This window comes from Lolium rigidum, chromosome 4 (assembly GCF_022539505.1).
Source record: "Lolium rigidum isolate FL_2022 chromosome 4, APGP_CSIRO_Lrig_0.1, whole genome shotgun sequence".
Taxonomy (NCBI): Eukaryota; Viridiplantae; Streptophyta; class Magnoliopsida; order Poales; family Poaceae; genus Lolium; species Lolium rigidum.
The window spans coordinates 86,702,522-86,724,828 of NC_061511.1; positions in this window are offsets into that span (position 1 = coordinate 86,702,522).

A 22,307-nucleotide genomic window follows, 5' to 3' on the forward strand; every position below is an offset into this window, starting at 1 on the left:
TTTTAACAATATGTAGTCATTCATTAATAGGTGCAAGGTACATGATGCAAGAGTTTAAACATGATCTATATGAGCACAACAATTGCCAAGTATCAAATTATTCAAGACATTATACCATTTACCACATGCGGCATTTTCCGTTTCCAACCATATATCAATGAACGAGGTAGTTCAACCTTCGCAATGAACATTAAAAATAAAGCTAAGAACACATGTGTTCATACGAAACAGCGGAGCGTGTCTCTCTCCCACACAAAGAATGCTAGGATCCGACTTATTCAAACAAAAACAAAAATAAACGAACAGACGCTCCAAGTAAAGCACATAAGATGTGACTGAATAAAAATATAGTTTCATTAGAGGAACCTGATAATGTTGTCGATGAAGAAGGGGATGCCTTGGGCATCCCCAAGCTTAGATGCTTGAGTCTTCTTGAAATATGCAGGGATGAACCACGGGGGCATCCCCAAGCTTAGACTTTTCACTCTTCTTGATCATATTGTATCATCCTCCTCTCTTGATCCTTGAAAACTTCCTCCACACCAAACTCAAAACAAACTCATTAGAGTGTTAGTGCATATTTCATATATTCAGAGGTGACATAATAATTCTTAACACTTCTGGACATTGCACAAAGCTACTGAAAGTTAATGGAACAAAGAAATCCATCAAACATAGCAAAACAGGCAATGCGAAATAAAAGGCAGAATCTGTCAAAACAGAACAGTCCGTAAAGACGAATTTTACAGGGGCACTTAACTTGCTCAGATGAAAATACTCAAATTGAATGAAAGTTGCGTACATATCTGAGGATCACGCACGTAAATTTGCAGATTTTTCTGAGTTACCTACAGAGAATTCTGCCCAGATTCGTGACAGCAAGAAATCTGTTTCTGCGCAGTAATCCAAATCTAGTATTGACTTTACTATCAAAGACTTTACTTGGCACAACAATGCAATAAAATAACGATAAGGAGAGGTTGCTACAGTAGTAACAACTTCCAAGACTCAAATATAAAACAAAGGTACTGTAGTAAAAACATGGGTTGTCTCCCATAAGCGCTTTTCTTTAACGCCTTTCAGCTAGGCGCAGAAAGTGTGAATCAAGTATTATCAAGAGATGAAGCATTGACATCAAAATTTTTCTCACAAACAAGACTTGTTGCAGAGGGTACCTTATATGCTCCATTATCTAAATTTCCCATAGTGGTACTAAGGGTTTTATCAATTTTAGGCTTATAATAATTCTTTGGCTTAGGCACCTTAGAGACATACATGAATTTTTGCTCCTTGCCCACATAAGCTTTCTCCTTAAATTTAAGAGAAGAAAAAGTTGAACCCAATTTTCCCATAGCTTCTTCAAGTTTACCAATTCTATGGGTTTGATTATCATGGATAGCACAAGTTTCTAAAGTAGCAATTCTTTCATTAATTCCTCCTAGGGATTTATCAAGTTTATCGTATTATCAAGTAATACCCCAGCTTAGTCTCAACACTTGGAAGATTTTTCTCTATGGCTTCCAACTTTTTCATGACATCCTCAAGAGAGATTTCAATTTTAGTTTCTTTAACAGGTGGTATTCCAACTAGACTCTCAATGATGCAACTAGCTTCTAAAGCAGGAGTACCTAGGAAATTACCCCCCGAAAGAGTATCAAGAACATACCTATTCCAGCCTAGATATACCAACATAAAAGTTCCTAAGTAGGATAATAGTGGAGTGTTTCTTAGTGCACCTATGATGAGCATCACTAATTCTATACCAAGCATCTTTAAAACTTTCTCCACCTTGTTGCTTAAAAGAACGAACTTCAACTTCAGGATTACTCATTTTAGCAATAGTAAATAAAGCAAACTAGGTAAAGTAAATGCAAGTAACTAATTTTTTTGTGTTTTTTGATATAGAGAACAAGATAGTAAATAAAGTAAAACTAGCAACTAATTTTTTTGTGTTTTGTTTTAGTGCAGCAAACAAAGTAGCAAATAAAGTAAAGTAAAGCAAGACAAAAACAAAGTAAAGAGATTGGAAGTGGAGACTCCCCTTGCAGCGTGTCTTGATCTCCCCGGCAACGGCACCAGAAAATAGTCTTGATGCGCGTGAGACACACGTCCGTTGGGAACCCCAAGAGGAAGGTGTGATGTGCACAGCAGTAAGTTTTCCCTCAGAAAGAAACCAAGGTTTATCGAACCAGTAGGAGCCAAGAAGCACGTTGAAGGTTGATGGCGGCGAAGTGTAGTGCGACGCAACACCAGGGATTCCGGCGCCAACATGGAATCTGCACAACACAACCAAAGTACTTTGCCCCAACGTAACAGTGAGGTTGTCAATCTCACCGGCTTGTTGTGAACAAAGGATTAACCGTATTGTGTGGAAGATGATTGTTTGCGAAGAACAGTAAAGAACAAGTATTGCAGTAGATTGTATTTCAGATGTAAAGAATAGGAGCGGGGTCCACAGATCACTAGTGGTGTCTCTCCCATAAGATAAATAGCATGTTGGGTGAACAAATTACAGTTGGGCAATTGACAAATAAAGAAGGCATAACAATGCACATACATATATCATGATGAGTACTATGAGATTTAATCAGAGCATTACGACAAAGTACATAGACCGCCATCCAGCATGCATCTATGCCTAAAAAGTCCACTTTCAGGTTATCATCCGAACCCCTTCCGTATTAAGTTGCAAGCAACAGACAATTGCATTAAGTATGGTGCGTAATGTAATCAACACAAATATCCTTAGACAAAGCATCGATGTTTTATCCCTAGTGGCAACAAGACATCCACAACCTTAGAACTTTCGTCACCGTCCCTGCATTTAATGGAGGCATGAACCCACTATCGAGCATAAATACTCCCTCTTGGAGTCACAAGTATCAACTTGGCCAGAGCTTCTACTAGCAACGGAGAGCATGCAAGAACATAAACAACTCATATATGATAGATTGATAATCAACTTGACATAGTATTCAATATCCATCGGATCCCAACAAACACAACATGTAGGATTATGATGTCTACGGGTGCTTCTATTCTTGTAGACAGTGTTGGGCCTCCAAGAGCAGAGGTTTGTAGAACAGCAGCAAGTTTCCCTTAAGTGGATCACCCAAGGTTTATCGAACTCAGGGAGTAAGAGCTCAAAGATATCCCTCTCATGCAACCCTGCAACCACAAAGCAAGAAGTCTCTTGTGTCCCCAACACACCTAATAGGTGCACTAGTTCGGCGAAGAGATAGTGAAATACAAGTGGTATGAATGAATATGAGCAAGTAGTACGGCGCCGTAAAAGTGCTTGCCGGCGTGCGCTTGATGGTAGTAATATTGCAGGAAGTAAACATGCAGCAGAACAGTAAACAAGCAGCGATAGCAGTATTTAGGAACAAGGCCTAGGAATCATACTTTCACTAGTGGACACTCTCAACATTGATCACATAACAGAATAAATAGATAGATGCTAGACTCTACACCCTCTTGTTGGATGATGAACACCACTAACCGTGTAGGATTACACGAACCCTCAATGCCGGAAGTTAACAAGCTCCACAATATTCAATATTCATATTTAAATAACCTTAGAGTGCATGACAGATCAACATAACCAAACCAAGTACTAACATAGCATGCACACTCGTCACCTTCACACTACGAAAGGAGGAATAGATCACATCAATACTATCATAGCAATAGTTAACTTCATAATCTACAAGAGATCACAATCATAGCCTACGCCAAGTACTACACGATGCACACACTGTCACCATTACACCGTGCAAGAGGAATAAACTACTTTAATAACATCACTAGAGTAGCACACAGATAGATTGTGATACAAAACGCATTGCAATCATAAAGAGATATAAATAAGCACTTCACTATGCCATTCATAACAGTGAATAAGTATTCTGTGAAATATATCCTAAGAGACCCACACGGTGCACACACTGTCACCTTTACACACGTGGGACAAGGAGTCTCCGGAGATCACATAAGTAAAATCCACTTGACTAGCATAATGACATCTAGATTACAAGCATCATCATATGAATCTCAATCATGTAAGGCAGCTCATGAGATTATTGTATTGAAGCACATAGGAGAGAGATGAACCACATAGCTACCGGTACAGCCCCGAGCCTCGATGGAGAACTACTCCCTCCTCATGGGAGACAGCAGCGTTGATGAAGATGGCGGTGGTGTCGATGGAGAAGCCTTCCGGGGCACTTCCCCGTCCCGGCGGCGTGCCGAACGGAGACTCCTGTCCCCCGGATCTTGGCTTCGCGATGGCGGCGGCTCTGGAAGGTTTTCTCTGGTTTCGTCGAACGTGATAGGGTTTTCGCGACGGAGACCTTAAGTAGGCAGAAGGGCAGGTCAGGGGGCCACACGAGGGCCCCACACGACAGGACGGCGCGGCCAAGGCCCAGGCCGCGCCTCCCTGGTGTCTGGCCACCTCGGTGGCCCCACTTCGTAAGTCCTCCGGTCTTCTGGAAGCTTCGTGTAAAAATAGGCCCCTGGGCGTTGATTTCGTCCAATTCCGAGAATATTTCCTTACTAGGATTTCTGAAACCAAAAACAGCGAAAACAACGAAACTGGCCCTTCGGCATCTCGTCAATAGGTTAGTTCCGGAAAACGCATAATAATGACATATAATGTGTATAAAACATGTATATATCATCAATAATGTGGCATGGAACATAAGAAATTATCGATACGTCGGAGACGTATCAGCATCCCCAAGCTTAGTTCCTGCTCGTCCCGAGCGAGTAAACGATAACAAAGATAATTTCCGGAGTGACATGCCATCATAACCTTGATCATACTATTGTAAGCATATGTAATGAATGCAGCGATCAAAACAATGGTAATGACATGAGTAAACAAATGAATCATAAAGCAAAGACTTTTCATGAATAGTACTTTCAAGACAAGCATCAATAAGTCTTGCATAGGAGTTAACTCATAAAGCAATAATTCAAAGTAAAAGGTATTGAAGCAACATAAAGGAAGATTAAGTTTCAGCGGTTGCTTTCAACTTATAACATGTATATCTCATGGATAATTGTCAATGTAAAGTAATATAACAAGTGCAATATGCAAGTATGTAGGAATCAATCAATGCACAGTTCACACAAGTGTTTGCTTCTTGAGGTGGAGAGAAATAGGTGAACTGACTCAACATAAAAGTAAAAGAAAGGTCCTTCAAAGAGGAAAGCATCGATTGCTATATTTGTGCTAGAGCTTTTATTTTGAAAACATGAAACAATTTTGTCAACGGTAGTAATAAAGCATATGTATCATGTAAATTATATCTTACAAGTTGCAAGCCTCATGCATAGTATACTAGTAGTGCCCGCACCTTGTCCTAATTAGCTTGGGTTAACACCGATCATCATTGCATAACATATGTTTCAACCAAGTGTCACAAAGGGGTACCTCTATGCCGCTCGTACAAGGGTCTAAGGAGAAAGTTCGCATTGGATTTCTCGCTTTTGGTCATTCTTCAACTTAGACACCCATACCGGGATAACATAGACAACGAGATAATGGACTCCTCTTTTAATGCTTAAGCATTCAACAACGATTAATATTCTCATAAGAGATTGAGGTTTTATGTCCAAACTGAAACTTCCACCATGATTCATGGCTTTAGTTAGCGGCCCAATGTTCTTCTCTAACGAGTATGCATACTCAAACCATTTGGTTGTGAAAACCGCCCTTACTTCGGACAAGACGAACATGCATAGCAACTCACATGATATTCAACAAAGAGTTGATGGCGTCCCCAGGAACATGGTTATCGCACAACAAGCAACTTAATAAGAGATAAAGTGCATAAGTACATATTCAATACCACAATAGTTTTTAAGGCTATTTTGTCCCATGAGCTATATATTGCAAATGCGAATGATGGAATTTTAAAGGTAGCACTCAAGCAATTTACTTTGGAATGACGGAGAAATACCATGTAGTAGGTAGGTATGGTGGACACAAATGGCATAGTGGTTGGCTCAAGGATTTGGATGCACGAGAAGAATTCCTCTCAATACAAGGATAGGCTAGCAAGGTTGTTTGAAACAAACACAAGGATGAACCGGTGCAGCAAAACTCACATAAAAGACATATTGTAAATATTATAAGACTCTACACCGTCTTCCTTGTTGTTCAAACTCTTTACTAGAAATTATCTAGACCTTAGAGAGACCAATTATGCAAACCAAATTTTAGCAAGCTCTATGTATTTCTTCATTAATAGGTGCAAAGTATATGATGCAAGAGCTTAAACATGAGCACAACAATTGCCAAGTATCAAATTATCCAAGACATTTTATCAATTACTACATGTAGCATTTCCCGTTTCCAACCATATAACAATTAACGAAGCAGTTTCAACCTTCGCCATGAACATTAAAAGCTAAGAACACATGTGTTCATATGAACCAGCGGAGCGTGTCTCTCTCCCACACAAGCATTTATTCAAACATAAACAAAAACAAACAGACGCTCCAAGTAAAGTACATAAGATGTGATCGAATAAAAATATAGTTTCAAGAGAAGAAACCTGATAAGTTGTCGATGAAGAAGGGGATGCCTTGGGCATCCCCAAGCTTAGATGCTTGAGTCTTCTTGAAATATGCAGGGATGAACCACCGGTGCTCCCCCAAGCTTAGACTCTTCACTCTTCTTGATCATAGTATATCATCCTCCTCTCTTGACCCTTGAAAACTTCCTCCACACCAAACTTAAAACAAACTCATTAGAGGGTTAGTGCATAATCAAAAATTCACATGTTCAGAGGTGACACAATCATTCTTAACACTTCGGACATTGCCCAAAGCTACTTGGAAGGTAATGGAACAAAGAAATCCACCCAACACAGCGAAAGAAGCAATGCGAAATAAAAGGAAGAATCTGTCAAAACAGAACAGTCCGTAAAGACGAATTTTAAAATGGCACCAGACTTGCTCAGATGAAAATGCCCAAATTGAATGAAAGTTGCGTACATATCTAAGGATCACTCACGTAAATTGGCATAATTTTCTGAGTTACCTACAGAGAATTAGGCCCAGATTCGTGACAGCAAGAAATCTGTTTCTGCGCAGTAATCCAAATCTAGTATGAACCTTACTATCAAAGACTTTACTTGGCACAACAATGCAACAAAACTAAGATAAGGAGAGGTTGCTACAGTAGTAACAAATTCCAAGACACAAATATAAAACAAAGGTACTGTAGCAAAATAAACTCGTGGGTTATCTCCCAAGAAGTGCTTTCTTTATAGCCATTAAGATGGGCTCAACAATTTTAATGATGCACTCGTGAAAAATAGCAAATGAAGCAAAATAGAGCATCAAGAAGCAAATTCAAAACACATTTAAGCCTAACATGCTTCCTATGAAAAGGAATCTTGTACACAAATAAATTCATGAGGAGCAAAGTGACAAGCATAGGAAGATAAAACACGAGTAACTTCAAGATTCTCAACATAAAGAGGGGAAACTTAACATTATTAAGATGCAGATAACCATGTTTCCCTCTCTCATAATAATTTTCAGTAGCATCATGAACAAACTCAACAATATAAGTGTCACATAAAGCATTCTTATTCACATGCATAAAAGTATCATTACTCTCCACATAAGCATAATCAATTTTATTAGTTGTAGTGGGAGCAAATTCAACAAAGTAGCTATCATTATTATTCTCATCATCAAATATAGGAGGCATATTGTAATCATAATCAAATTTATCCTCCATAACAAAGCGGTACTAAAAGACCAATATCATTATAATCATCATAAATAGGAGGCAAAGTATCGTCAAAGTAAATTTTCTCCTCAATGCTTGGGGGACTAAAAATATCATGCTCATCAAAGCCAGCTTCCCCAAGCTTAGAATTTTCCATATCATTAGCAACAATGGTGTTCAAAGCGTTCATACTAATATGTTCCATGGGTTTTTTAATTTTCGCATCAAACCATCCATGTCTTAAATCAGGAAATAGAATAAGAAGCTCATTGTTGTCCATTATGCCTAACTAGTGTAAACAAGAAACAAAAAGATGCAATTGCAGGATCTAAAGGAAATAGCTTCGAGCACTCACACAATGGCGCCAGAAGAGTACTTTACCTGGGACCGGAGTATGAGTGCCTTTTACCTTTCCTCCCCGGCAACGGCGCCAGAAAAGTACTTCGTTGCCGGGATCCGGTGTGTGTGTGCCGTTTACCTTTCCTCCCCGGCAACGGCGCCAGAAAAGTGCTTGATGTCTACGGGTGCTTCTATTCTTGTAGACAGTGTTGGGCCTCCAAGAGCAGAGGTTTGTAGAACAGCAGCAAGTTTCCCTTAAGTGGATCACCCAAGGTTTATCGAACTCGGGGAGGAAGAGGTCAAAGATATCCCTCTCATGCAACCCTGCAACCACAAAGCAAGAAGTCTCTTGTGTCCCCAACACACCTAATAGGTGCACTAGTTCGGCGAAGAGATAGTGAAATACAAGTGGTATGAATGAATATGAGCGAGTAGTACGGCGCCGTAAAAGTGCTTGCCGGCGTGCAGTTGATGGTAGTAATATTGCAGGAAGTAAACATGCAGCAGAACAGTAAACAAGCAGCGATAGCAGTATTTAGGAACAAGGACTAGGGATCTTACTTTCACTAGTGGACACTCTCAACATTGATCACATAACAGAATAAATAGATAGATGCTAGACTCTACACCCTCTTGTTGGATGATGAACACCACTAACTGTGTAGGATTACACGAACCCTCAATGCCGGAGTTAACAAGCTCCACAATATTCAATATTCATATTTAAAAAACCTTAGAGTGCATGACAGATCAACATAACCAAACCAAGTACTAACATAGCATGCACACTGTCACCTTCACAATACGAAAGGAGGAATAGATCACATCAATACTATCATAGCAATAGTTAACTTCATAATCTACAAGAGATCACAATCATAGCCTACGCCAAGTACTACACGATGCACACACCTGTCACCATTACACCGTGCGGGAGGAATAAACTACTTTAATAACATCACTAGAGTAGCAACACGGATAGATTGTGATACAAAACACATTGCAATCATAAAGAGATATAAATAAGCACTTCACTATGCCATTCATAACAGTGAATAAGTATTCTCGTGAAATATAGCCTAAGAGACCCACACGGTGCACACACCGTCACCTTTACACACGTGGGACAAGGAGTCTCCGGAGATCACATAAGTAAAATCCACTTGACTAGCATAATGACATCTAGATTACAAGCATCATCATATGAATCTCAATCATGTAAGGTAGCTCATGAGATTATTGTATTGAAGCACATAGGAGAGAGATGAAGCACATAGCTACCGGTACAGCCCCGAGCCTCGATGGAGAACTACTCCCTCCTCATGGGAGACAGCAGCGTTGATGAAGATGGTGGTGGTGTCGATGGAGAAGCCTTCCGGGGCACTTCCCCGTCCCGGCGGCATGCCGAACGGAGACTCCTGTCCCCCGGATCTTGGCTTCGCGATGGCGGCGGCTCTGGAAGGTTTTCTCTGGTTTCGTCGAACGTGGTAGGGTTTTCGCGACGGAGACTTTAAGTAGGCGGAAGGGCAATTTCGGTGGAGTCACGAGGGACCCACACGACAGGCCGGCGTGGCCAAGGCCCAGGCCGCGCCGCCCTGGTGTCTGGCCACCTCGTGGCCCCACTTCGTAAGTCCTCCGGTCTTCTGGAAGCTTCGTTTAAAAATAGGCCCCTGGGTGTTGATTTCATCCAATTCCGAGAATATTTCCTTACTAGGATTTCTGAATCCAAAAACAGCAGAAAACAGCAACTGGCCCTTCGGCATCTCGTCAATAGGTTAGTTCCGGAAAACGCATAATAATGACATATAATGTGTATAAAACATGTAGATATCATCAATAATGTGGCATGGAACATAAGAAATTATCGATACGTCGGAGACGTATCAGCAGCTCACAAGATCGAACGTGATAGCACAATGAGGAGAAGACGACCATCTAGCTACTGCTATGGACCCATGGTCCAGGGGTGAACTACTCACACATCGATCCGGAGGCGATCATGGCGATGAAGAGACCTCCGGGAGATGATTCCCCTCTCCGGCAGGGTGCCGGAGGCGATCTCCTGAATCCCCCGAGATGGGATTGGCGGCGGCGGCGTCTCTGGAAGATTTTCCGTATCGTGGCTCTCGGTACTGGGGGTTTCGCGACAAAGACTATATGTAGGCGGAAGGGTAGGTCAGGGGGCGTCACGAGGGGCTGATGTCTACGCCCCCTCCTTTTCCTGTAGACAGTGTTGGGCCTCCAAGAGCAGAGGTTTGTAGAACAGCAGCAAGTTTTCCCTTAAGTGGATCACCCAAGGTTTATCGAACTCAGGGAGGAAGAGGTCAAAGATATCCCTCTCATGCAACCCTGCAACCACAAAGCAAGAAGTCTCTTGTGTCCCCAACACACCTAATAGGTGCACTAGTTCGGCGAAGAGGCGGTGAAATACAGGTGGTATGAATAAGTAGTAGCAACGGCACCAGAAAAGTGCTTTGCCCAGGACAGTAAACAAGCAGTAGTAACGCAGCAGTAGTAACGCAGGAAAACAAGTAAACAAGCAGCGATAGCGATATTTAGGAACAAGGCCTAGGGATCATACTTTCACTAGTGGACACTCTCAACATTGATCACATAACAGAATAGATAAATGCATACTCTACACTCTTGTTGGATGATGAACACCATTGCGTAGGATTACACGAACCCTCAATGCCGGAGTTAACAAGCTCCACAATTCAATGTTCATATTTAAATAACCTTAGAGTGCAAGATAGATCAACACAACCAAACCAAGTACTAACATAGCATGCACACCGTAACCTTCACACTATGAAAGGAGGAATAGATCACATCAATACCATCATAGTAATAGTTAACTTCACAATCTACAAGAGATCACGATCATAAACTACGCCAAGTACTACATGATGCACACCCTGTCCACTTTACACCATGCAGGAGGAATAGAATACTTTAATAACATCACTAGAGTAGCACATAGATGAATTGTGATACAAAACTCATATGAATCTCAATCATGTAAGGCAGCTCATGAGATCATTGTATTGAAGTACATAGGAGAGAGATTTAACCACATAGCTACCGGTACAGCCCCGAGCCTCGATGGAGAACTACTCCCTCCTCATGGGAGACAAGCAGCGTTGATGGAGATGGCGGTGATGTCGATGGAGAAGCCTTCCGGGGCACTTCCCCGTCCCGGCGGCGTGCCGGAACGGAGACTCCTGTCCCCCGGATCTTGGCTTCGCGATGGCGGCGGCTCCGGAAGGTTTCGTGGGTTTCGTCGATCGTATCGTGGTTTTCGCGACGGAGGCTTTAAATAGGCGGAAGGGCAAGGTCGGTGGACTTCGGGGGGCCCACACTATAGGGGGCGCGGCCCCCTTGGCCGCGCCGGCCTAGGGTTTGGTGGCCCCGTGCCCCCTCTCCGGCGGTTCTCGGGTGTTCGGATGCTTCCGGGCAAAATAGGAACCCGGGCATTGATTTCGTCCAATTCCGAGAATATTTCTTTACTAGGATTTCGAAACCAAAAACAACGAGAAAACGAGAACCGGCACTTCGGCATCTTGTCAATAGGTTAGTTCCGGAAAACGCATAAATATGACATAAAGTATGCATAAAACATGTAGATATCATCAATAATGTGGCATGGAACATAAGAAATTATCGATACATCGGAGACGTATCAGCATCCCCAAGCTTAGTTCTCGCTCGTCCCGAGCAGGTAAAACGATAACAAAGATAATTTCTGGAGTGACATGCCATCATAACCTTGATCATACTATTTGTAAACATATGTAATGAATGCAGCGATCAAAACAATGGTAATGACATGAGTAAACAACTGAATTATAAAGCAAAGACTTTTCATGAATAGTACTTCGAGACAAGCATCAATAAGTCTTGCATAAGAGTTAACTCATAAAACAATAAATTCATAGTAGAGACATTGAAGCAACACAATGGAAGATTAAGTTTCAGCGGTTGCTTTCAACTTGTAACATGTATATCTCATGGACAATTGTCAACATAGAGTAATATAATAAGTGCGATATGCAAGTATGTAGGAATCAATGCACAGTTCACACAAGTGTTTGCTTCTTGAGGTGGAGAGAGATAGGTGAACTGACTCAACAATGAAAGTAAAAGAATGGTCCTTCAAAGAGGAAAGCATCGATTGCTATATTTGTGCTAGAGCTTTTATTTTGAAAACATGAAACAATTTTGTCAACGGTAGTAATAAAGCATATGTATCATGTAAATTATATCTTACAAGTTGCAAGCCTCATGCATAGTATACTAGTAGTGCCCGCACCTTGTCCTAATTAGCTTGGGTTAACACCGATCATCATTGCATAACATATGTTTCAACCAAGTGTCACAAAGGGGTACCTCTATGCCGCCTCGTACAAGGGTCTAAGGAGAAAGTTCACATTGGATTTCTCGCTTTTGATCATTCTTCAACTTAGACACCCATACCGGGACAACATAGACAACGAGATAATGGACTCCTCTTTTAATGCTTAAGCATTCAACAACAGTTAATATTCTCATAAGAGATTGAGGTTTTATGTCCAAACTGAAACTTCCACCATGATTCATGGCTTTAGTTAGCGGCCCAATGTTCTTCTCTAACAGTATGCATACTCAAACCATTTGGTTGTGAAAACCGCCCTTACTTCAGACAAGACGAACATGCATAGCAACTCACATGATATTCAACAAAGAGTTGATGGCGTCCCCAGGAACATGGTTATCGCACAACAAGCAACTTAATAAGAGATAAAGTGCATAAGTACATATTCAATACCACAATAGTTTTTAAGGCTATTTTGTCCCATGAGCTATATATTGCAAAGGCGAATGATGGAATTTTAAAGGTAGCACTCAAGCAATTTACTTTGGAATGGCGGAGAAATACCATGTAGTAGGTAGGTATGGTGGACACAAATGGCATAGTGGTTGGCTCAAGGATTTTGGATGCATGAGAAGTATTCCCTCTCGATACAAGGTTTAGGCTAGCAAGGTTTATTTGAAACAAACACAAGGATGAAGCGGTGCAGCAAGACTCACATAAAAGACATATTTTAAACATTATAAGACTCTACACCGTCTTCCTTGTTGTTCAAACTCAATACTATAAATTATCTAGACCTTAGAGAGACCAAATATGCAAACCAAATTTTAGCATGCTCTATGTATTTCTTCATTAATGGGTGCAAAGTATATGATGCAAGAGCTTAAACATGAGCACAACAATTGCCAAGTATCACATTACCCAAGACATTCTACCAATTACTACATGTAGCATTTTCTGTTTCCAACCATATAATGATGAACGAAGCAATCAACCTTCGCCATGAACACTAAAAGTAAAGCTAAGAACACATGTGTTCATATGCAACAGCGGAGCGTGTCTCTCTCCCACACAAGCATGATGTAATCCAATTTATTCAAACACAAACAAAAATAAAAGCACACAGACGCTCCAAGTAAAGCACATAAGATGTGACGGAATAAAAATATAGTTTCAGGGGAGGAACCTGATAATGTTGTCGATGAAGAAGGGGATGCCTTGGGCATCCCCAAGCTTAGACGCTTGAGTCTTCTTGATATATGCAGGGGTGAACCACCGGGGCATCCCCAAGCTTAGACTTTTCACTCTTCTTGATCATAGTATATCATCCTCCTCTCTTGACCCTTGAAAACTTCCTCCACACCAAACTCGAAACAAACTCATTAGAGGGTTAGTGCATAATCAAAAATCCACATGTTCAGAGGTGACACAATCATTCTTAACACTTCTGGACATTGCCCAAAGCTACTGGAAGGTAATGGAACAAAGAAATCCACCCAACATAGCGAAAGAAGCAATGCGAAATAAAAGGCAGAATCTGTCAAAACAGAACAGTCCATAAAGACGAATTTTAAAATGGCACCAGACTTGCTCAAATGAAAATGCCCAAATTGAATGAAAGTTGCGTACATATCTGTGGATCACGCACGTAAATTGGCATAATTTTCTGAGCTACCTACAGAGAGGCAGGTCGGAATTCGTGACAGCAAAGAAATCTGTTACTGCGCAGCAATCCAAATCTAGTATGAACCTTACTATCAACGACTTTACTTGGCACAACAATGCACAAAACTAAGATAAGGAGAGGTTGCTACAGTAGTAAACAACTTCCAAGACTCAAAATAAAAACAAAGTGCTGTAGCAAAATAACACATGGGTTATCTCCCAAGAAGTTCTTTCTTTATAGCCATTAAGATGAGCTTAGCAGTTTTAATGATGCACTCGCAAGAAATAGTATTTGAAGCAAAAGAGAGCATCAAGAGGCAAATTCAAAACACATTTAAGTCTAACATGCTTCCTATGCATAGGAATCTTGTAAATAAACAAGTTCATGAAGAGCAAAGTAACAAGCATAGGAAGATAAAACAAGTGTAGCTTCAAAAATTTCAGCACATAGAGAGGTGTTTTAGTAACATGAAAATTTCTACAACCATATTTTCCTCTCTCATAATAATTTTCAGTAGCAACATGAGAAAACTCAACAATATAACTATCACATAAAGCATTCTTATCATGAGTCTCATGCATAAAATTATTACTACTCCCAACATAAGCATAGTCAATTTTATTAGTTGTAGTGGGAGCAAATTCAACAAAGTAGCTTTCATTATTATTCTCATCATCAAATATAGGAGGCATGTTGTAATCATAATCAAATTTATCCTCCATAACAGGTGGTAACAAAAGACTACTATCATTATAATCATCATAAATAGGAGGCAAAGTATCATCAAAGTAAATTTCCTCCTCAATGCTTGGGGGACTAAAAAGATCATGCTCATCAAAACCAGCTTCCCCAAGCTTAGAATTTTCCATAGCATTAGCAACAATAGTGTTCAAAGCATTCATATTAATAACATTACCATTAGCATGCATATAAAGTTCCATGGGTTTTTTAATTCTTTTTCAAACACATCATGTCCTAATTCAAGATAAAGTTCATAAAGATCTCTCATATTTTTGTTGTTTTCCATTATGCCTTACTAGTGTAAACAAGAAACAAAAAGTTGCAATTGCAGGATCTAAAGGAAATAGCTTCGAGTACTTACGGCGCCGGAAAATAGCTTAGTAGCCGAGATCCGGAGTGTGAGTACCTTTTACCTTTCCTCCCCGGCAACGGCGCCAGAAAATAACTTGCTGTCCACAACTGGCGCGTAGTTGACGTGGGAGGTTTAATGGTGGTTGACGGGCTTGGTGGAGTGTCTTGATTCGTCCCCGGCAACGGCGCCAGAAAATAGCTTGATGTCTACGCCCCCTCCTTTTCCTGTAGACAGTGTTGGGCCTCCAAGAGCAGAGGTTTGTAGAACAGCAGCAAGTTTTCCCTTAAGTGGATCACCCAAGGTTTATCGAACCCAGGGAGGAAGAGGTCAAAGATATCCCTCTCATGCAACCCTGCAACCACAAAGCAAGAAGTCTCTTGTGTCCCCAACACACCTAATAGGTGCACTAGTTCGGCGAAGAGGCGGTGAAATACAGGTGGTATGAATAAGTAGTAGCAACGGCACCGGAAAAGTGCTTTGCCCAGGACAAGTAAACAAGCGGTAGTAACGCGAGCAGTAGTAACGCATAGAAACGAGTAAACAAGCAGCGATAGCGATATTTAGGAACAAGGCCTAGGGATCATACTTTCACTAGTGGACACTCTCAACATTGATCACATAACGAGAATAGATAAATGCATACTCTACACTCTTGTTGGATGATGAACACCATTGCGTAGGATTACACGAACCATCAATGCCGGAGTTAACAAGCTCCACAATTCAATGTTCATATTTAAATAACCTTAGAGTGCAAGATAGATCAACACAACCAAACCAAGTACTAACATAGCATGCACACCGTAACCTTCACACTATGAAAGGAGGAATAGATCACATCAATACCATCATAGTAATAGTTAACTTCACAATCTACAAGAGATCACGATCATAAACTACGCCAAGTACTACATGATGCACACCCTGTCCACTTTACACCATGCAGGAGGAATAGAATACTTTAATAACATCACTAGAGTAGCACATAGATGAATTGTGATACAAAACTCATATGAATCTCAATCATGTAAGGCAGCTCATGAGATCATTGTATTGAAGTACATAGGAGAGAGATTTAACCACATAGCTACCGGTACAGCCCCGAGCCTCGATGGAGAACTACTCCCTCCTCATGGGAGAAAGCAGCGTTGATGGAGATGGCGGTGATGTCGATGGAGAAGCCTTCCGGGGGCACTTCCCCGTCCCGGCGGCGTGCCGGAACAGAGACTCCTGTCCCCTAGATCTTGGCTTCGCGATGGCGGCGGCTCTGGAAGGTTTCTGTGGGTTTCGTCGATCGTATCAGGGTTTTCACGACGGAGGCTTTAAATAGGCAGAAGGGCAAGGTCGGTGGACTTCTGGGGGGCCCACACTATAGGGGGGCGCGGCCCCCCTTGGCCACGCCGGCCTAGGGTTTGGTGGCCCTGTGCCCCCTCTCTGGCGGTTCTCGGGTGTTCTGGATGCTTCCGGGCAAAATAGGAACCCGGGCGTTGATTTCGTCCAATTCCGAGAATATTTCTTTACTAGGATTTCGAAACCAAAAACAGCGAGAAAACGAGAACCGGCACTTCGGCATCTTGTCAATAGGTTAGTTCCGGAAAACGCATAAATATGACATAAAGTATGCATAAAACATGTAGATATCATCAATAATGTGGCATGGAACATAAGAAATTATCGATACGTCGGAGACGTATCAGGGGCCCACACAACAGGCCGGCGCGGCCAAGGCCTGGGCCGCGCCGCCCTAGCGTGTGGCCACCTCGTGGCCCCACTTCTTATCCTCTTCGGTCTTCTGGAAGCTTCGTGTGAAAATAGGACCCTGGGCGTTGATTTCGTCCAATTCCGAGAATATTTCCTTACTAGGATTTCCGAAACCAAAAACAACGAAAAACAACAACTAGCTCTTCGGCATCTCGTCAATAGGTTAGTGCCGGAAAATGCATAATAACGACATATAATGTATATAAAACATGTGAGTATCATCATAAAAGTAGCATGGAACATAAGAAATTATAGATACGTTTGAGACGTATCATACCCTCAGCCCCAGCCCACGCGTGCTCTCCCGCCGAGGTTCGACTACCACGACCCTGATGCCAGCGACAATGATGACGGCGACTACGACGACTACAGTGGCGAGTACTATAGGGCTAGGCACGAGTATGACTGAATGACTCGAACAGTCAAATCTGGCCATGTATCTTAATTTTCAGTTGAGCTATGTACTTTTAATTCGAGTTCAATCGTAATAAAATTTTATTCCCGCCCTTTCTTTCTCGCCTTTTTTCTCCCACGCGCGGCGTCGTGGCGGGAAACTTAAAAGAAAAGGAACATAAAAGAAAAAGAAAACGAAAAGAAAAATAAACAGCAAATAAGAAATAGAAAATAAGAAATAGAAAAGAAAAGAAAAAAGAGAAATAGAAAATAAGAAATAGAAAATAATAAATAGAAAAGAAAAGAAACATACAAGAAAAGAAAAAAGAAAAGAAAAAGAAACAAAAAAAGAAACAGAAAAGAAAAAAAGAAATAGAAAGGAAACAGCAAAAGAAAAGAAAATAAGGGAAATAAGAAATAAGAAATAGAAAATAATAAATATAAAAGAAAAGAAACATACAAGAAAAGAAAAAAAGAAAAGAAAAAGAAACAGAAAAGAAAAAAGAAACAGAAAAGAAAAAGAAATAGAAAAGAAAGAGCAAAAGAAAAGAAAACAGTAAAAGAAAAAAGAAAACAAAAAAACCCTTTGGTACCGGTTGGTGGTACCAACCGGTACCAAAGGGGGTTCGCCTCCATTACACTTAGCCGCGCGGGGAAAATTCCCCAAAATCAACACATTCACACGCACAGGAGACCGCGCGCGCCGTCCACGCCGCCGCGCACCACGCCTTCGCCGCCGTCCGTCGTCAGCGCCAAGCCGTCGCCGTCGTCCACGCCGTCGCCACGCCGCGCCTCTGCAGGTATGTACTGGGCCGCGCCCCCGTCGCCTCCCTTCCCTTCTCCGGCGCCGTTGGCCGCCGCCGATGCGCCGCCACCGCGCGAGACCGTGGCCGCTGCCGCTACGCGCCACGCCGCCATGAACGAGTACTGCTAGAGGCCGTCGCCGTCCGCGCCACGCCGCCGCACACCACCGGTCGACGCCGCACACAAGGTGCTCGACGGAATGGCCAGGCGAGCGCGAGCACAGCGTCGGCCCAGTGGCAGGCCTCGCCGGCAGGTGCGGAGCGCCAGGCGAGCGCGAGCATGGCGTCGCAGAGCGCACGCATGGTGTCAGACGCCTTGCCGGTGTCGATGGCGCGGGCCTCGGATGCGGGCAGGGCAGCAGAGATGGCAGCGCGTGCTGGGGCTGTGCGACGGCGGCGTGGGCGTGGGCCTGGGCGCGGTGGTGGCCTGGGACTGCTTGGCTTGGCCGCGGGTGTGCGTGGGGCTGCTGCTGGTTTGGTCAAGGCGAGCGAGCGGCGGCGTGCAGCGTGGAGGCGGCCGGGTCGGGACGTGCTGCTGGCGGAAGCGGCCTGTGGCTCACGCACGAGAGGCGGGAGGGAGCGGGGCGGATGCAGGGGTGGCACTGCGTGGAGGCGATTGGCGGTGGCTATGCGCGTGCGGGCTGGATTGCAGCGGCGAGGTGAGCTCGGAGGTGAGCGGCGAGGGATGGATTGGAGCGGTGAGGTGAGCTCGGAGGCGCTCTGGCGTTGGTCGATCGGGGCGGAGTTGCTACTGGTGGTGCTCGCCGATGTCGGGTCCCAATTTCGAGCATCACGCCCCGCCGCAGACGCCCACACCGGCGACGCCAAGCCGCGCTCTGCGGCTTCGTCGACACCACCCTTAGCGCCGAGTAGAAGAGAGAGAGCGAGAGGAGGAGGGGGAACATCGTGTCCTTAGCGTCGAGTCTGTGGCGGTGCCGCCGCGACATAGAGAGAAGAGCGAGAGGAGGAGCGCCGAGTGTTAGGGTTAGGGTCGAGAAAAAGAGAGAAGAGCGAGAGGAGGAGGGGGAACGTCGAGACCATGGCCGTGGCCGAGTTCGTGGCGGTGCCGCCGCGACATAGAGTTAGGGTCGAAAAATAGGAGCGCCAAGTATTAGGGTTAGGGTTATTGCTTTCTTCATTTCAATTGTTATCCATCTAGCAATCTCTTATATGATCATGACATGATGAATGAAATATAATTGCTTTCTTAATTTTGTAGTGACATTGAGGTATGGCGGACGACACCTTCGTCCGAGATGAGGAGGGGGAAGAAGCGGTGCAGAAATTGATCTATGAGAGTGCCTGTGGTACGGAACCCGATGGAGATGACAACGAGTTCGAAGACTTTCTGAATGATTTCGGCGAGGGACTTGAGTCTGAACAAGTTAGAAGAGACAACGAAGTGTCCATAACAAACTCCGGCGAGGTGTATATTTATGTATCAATTAGTCTATGTTCATCCCTAGATGCATTCATTTATTTGTATTGCACTTATTAACGAATAATTTTTCCTTTTAGCCTTCTGCATCATCGAGCAAGTCCGTTAAAACAAAACGAGGCCCGATGAGAGTGTTAAAGGGCGAGGGCAGGTTAGCCCTCACGGCATTTAAGGCTAATGGTGAACCGGAGCATCCCAAAGAGTACTGCCGCAAATTTACAAATCTAGCCGGAGTTCTTGTTAGGGACCATGTACCGATCAGCATTCAAGAGTGGAATAAGCTGAAGAAAGCGGGGACTGAAGCTAGTTATGTCAACGATGCGATGAAATTTTTTCTTTGGGACAGTCTACTGACACGATTCAGCCTACCAGAAGACATGACGGAAGGCCAGAAGAATAAAGTCAGGGAATGGACATGGAAGAAGATGGCCATACAATTCCAGACCTGGAAGAAAAATTTATGGGACAAATATAAGAATGAAGATCTAGTATTCAATGATAATCTAGTGAAGATAAAAGATCACTGGCCCGAATTTAAGAGGTATAAGCAATCGTCTACTTTTGTGTCCCGATCGGTCACAAATACGAAAAATGCTTCAAAGAAGAAACTTTGGCATCATTTGGGGTCAGGTGGCTACAAGACTGCCATTCCGAAGTGGACAGCGTTTGAAAATAAACTGATGGATGCAGGAATCACTCCACAGACATGGGACTGGCCCGAACGGTCCAAGTTCTGGTTGTTCGCACATGGGGCAGGGTTGGACCCAAAGACAGGGCTGATCGTTGCGAAGGGAAAATGGAAGGAAAAAATTGAGGCAATCGTACCGAAGCTTGTAGATGCAATTGAAAAGGTTAGAAAGGGAGAGTACATTCCCGATCGAGAGAATGACAAGCTGACACTCGCGCTGGGGAATCCTGAACACGTTGGACGGGTACGAGCTCGCCCAGGTCTCACCATGAAGGAAGCGTGGCCGAACAGCGCTGACACTTATAGAAGCCGTTCGCGAAAGAAGAAGAAGAAGGACGCCGACACGTTAACGGAATTGTTAAATAGGGTGGAGGCGCTTGAGAAAAATCAGAAGGCACCTGATCAGCCGCTGTTTCTACAGGATCCACAAGCCGATGCTGCCCCATCTCAGCGAAGAACCAGTGTCGGTTCCTTGCATCTTGACGGATGTGGAGGAAGCTACCCCGTGGATTATGTCACGGAGAAGACAGATTGCGAGCTACATATGTTATTCAGGACCGCGTCCGTTAAGGTGGCGGTCGGCTATGTGTACCCAAGTGAAGATGGAGCAACACACCATCATATGCCCATTCCACCTGGTTGTGTTCGTGTCGGGGTGGATGAAGTTGTTTCGGGTTTTGAAACAGTGGAGCTTGATATTCCTAGAGGTGACGATGAGAGGACACTGGCCGATGTCAAGCACGGTTTCGCCCTATGGCCGAAGAAGTACATCGTCCTTTTGCAAAGGCCACCGACTCCTCCACATGAGCAGCAAATGCCATTGACTCCTCCTGGTAGCAGCCCTCGTGAGCAGCCAAGTCCACACCTACCTGAGAGGGACCCCAGCGTGAGTCCACCATCTCGAGATCCTCCGTGTAAGACAGCGCCCGTTAAGCGGAACGTTGCGCCGCCTAGGAAGAGATCTAGAAAGGAGAAACCACAGCCGCCCATTGAGAAGTTACCTTGGGAAAAAAGTGCCGATGAAAACAGGGAAGCCGTTGAGTCCGAGCTCAGAAATTTTTTTGCACCGAAAGTGCCAGAGATACCTTTTGAGAAGACACTAGATCCGGTGAAAGTTGTGCGTACTGTTGAGAATCTATATGACCCTGTACCATCGCCGCCATCTGACTATAGGCGTTATATTGAAAGGTCGTATGACAAGATGATCGATGCGACAAAACCCATTCAATCGGGTATCAAGGAGATAAAAGGGATACACCAAGTCTACCAGCTCGGACAACAACCCGTTCAATCGGTCCCCCCTCTCAAGGTGTTTGATGGGAAGCCCGTTCAAAGTTCTCGACAAGACACAACCGATTACGCCATCGCTAAAGTAGCATATAAATTTGTTCAAGGGAAAGATTTGGTCGAGAATCTCAGGAAGCTACCAATATGTATGCGTAACTTGCATTCGTGGTACCTTAATGCCTCAAAGGGAGGGATCGAGACTATCATGGTGCGAGTTAGGGAAGAGCACTACTTCCAGGAATACTGTGTGAACGTTGACTTCAGCGAGCTTTTCCAGTTATACAATCTCCGGGCCCTCGACAAATCTATCATCAGTTGCTATTGTATGTAAGTGATTTATTTAATTTGAGAAGTCTTTAGCTCAGCTCGTTCATTGTCTGCAGATTATAATCTTTTGTGCGCTATATTATGCAGATCGAAGATGCTTGAATGCAAAAGGGATGAAATCACGAACATTGGGTTCATTGACCCGCACACAATGCATGTTAAAACCATAGAAGATCCCCTCTATAACAAGGATACACCGGAGACTTTGCTAAGGTTTTTGAAGCGACAACGTGACAAAAGGCTAATAATTTGGCCTTACAACTTCCAGTGAGTCTTACTGTCTTATAACACATTATATTTTGCTCACCGTATGTCAAAATTTTAACTAATGACTTATATAAATGACACTACATATTTAAACGTGCGTAGGTTTCACTTATTCTTCTCGTCATCAATATGTACGATGGA